Below are 1,920 nucleotides of genomic sequence, written 5' to 3'. Positions count from 1 at the left end.
CACAGCTCCTGAATCTCAGAGGGAAGGCTGGAGTGGGTGGGTGGGACTAGCTCAGCCGGGGGCAAACTACGGCGCGCGGGCTGGATCCGGCCCGTTTGAAATGAATAAAACTAAAAATAAAAAAGACCGTATCCTTTTATGTAATGATGTTTACTTTGAATTTATATTAGTTCACACAAACACTCCATCCATGCTTTTGTTCTGGCCCTCTGGTCCAGTTTAAGAACCCATTGTGGCCCTCGAGTCAAAAAGTTTGCCCACCCCTGGGCCAGGCAGTTACTGAATTTCCCCAGAGCAAACAGGATGTGGGGGTGGGGAAGGATATGAGAGCTGTGCACATGGCTGATAGCACATTTTGCAGGAAGATTCCCCTAAACAAAGCGAGGTGGAGACAGCTAGAAAGGTCTCAGCCCAATATTTTAAATGGCCCAATGGGAGACAGCAAGCCCTAGGCAATGTATGAGGAAACAGGTAATCTCAAAGGACTCAGCCAATGAGGAACTGGAGGAGGGACTACATAAATAGGCCACGTTCCCTGCCCCTCCTGTGTTCTTGTACAACACTCTCGAAAGTATTAAAACTCTCATTTTCTCCATGTTTTTGTTTCCAAGTCCATAATTTGAAATTCGGACAGGTGAGCCATTTCTCACATTCAGCAGTCCTTCCTCTACCCCAGTGGTTCTCAACCTTGACTGCACATTAGAATCACCTGGGAATCTTTTTAAAATCCTGATTTCTGGGCCTCATCCTCTGGAAATTCTGTTTCTTTGTTATAGGGTGGGGCCACAACATTAGTAACAGAATTTCTGAAGGATGAGGCCCAGAAATCAGGGGTTTAAAAAGATTCCCAGATTATTCTAATGTGCAGCCAAGGTTGAGAACCACTGCTCACTCGCTTTAATTCACTTGACTGCATTTTTGTAACCAATCAATGGGTCCAGGCTGCCTGTCACTACTTGAGCTAATTAAGCGGAGACAAGGTTGAATCCTATATGAGCATTTATTCCAATACTGAGGGCAGTGTGGGAGAGTAGGAGGTCATCCACAAACATTGCAGCCCCCCATAAGCAGCTCCGTATATAGGGTAGGACCAGGATTACATGGGGAAGTAGGCAATGTGGGCTAGGGAGGGACTCCATTGTTTGGACAGCAAGGTTGTTAATCTTTACATGATAATTCTCTTGAATGAGAATAGACCACACCCCAAGGTTGACTCCCAGGTTGGGGGGGGGCGGGGCGGGGTGGTGTACAACTTCCAGCAAAGTTACAATGTCCTTTCTTTAAAAAATATATACTTTGATTGATTTTAGAGAGGAAGAGAGAATGAGAAAGAGATAGAAACATCAGTGATGAGAGAGAATCATTGATTGGCTGCCTCCTGTACATCCCCTACTGGGAATTGAGCCTACAACCCAGGCATGTGCCCTTGACTAGAATCAAACCTGGGAAACCTTCAGACTACCAAGCATCTCAGTTTTCTTTTCTTTTTTTTACACCGGCTGTTTTATTTATTAATGTCCCACTAGTCCGTAGCATATAGACCCTGCGCATAGTAGGTCTTGGATATTTGTTGTTGAATTAAAAAAAAAAATCTGCATTTCATTTCGTCTTTACACTAATGAGTCACTCCAGTATTATTACCATTTTACAACAGGGAAATTGAGACTCAGATCAAAGGACTTGCCCAGGGACCAACCCCCCACCTCCACCACCACCACCACCACCTGACACTAGATTCAAATGACCCTTTGATGCAAATTGCAGTCATTTTCACCTTGTTTCCAAAGTCACTGATGTTGGTGAGGAAGGGGTAGGCTGATGACCATGTTGCCACCTATGGTAAGTTCTGTGGACAAAAGTGGCCACATGCTGATGAAAGGACAAAGCAGAAATGAACTCTCCTCCACTATATCTTGTAGG

Source organism: Myotis davidii, unplaced genomic scaffold, assembly GCF_000327345.1.
Source record: "Myotis davidii unplaced genomic scaffold, ASM32734v1 scaffold262, whole genome shotgun sequence".
NCBI classification, from domain to species: domain Eukaryota; kingdom Metazoa; phylum Chordata; class Mammalia; order Chiroptera; family Vespertilionidae; genus Myotis; species Myotis davidii.
The sequence above is the reverse complement of the archived record's forward strand: the minus strand, read 5'-3'. Positions refer to the sequence as shown.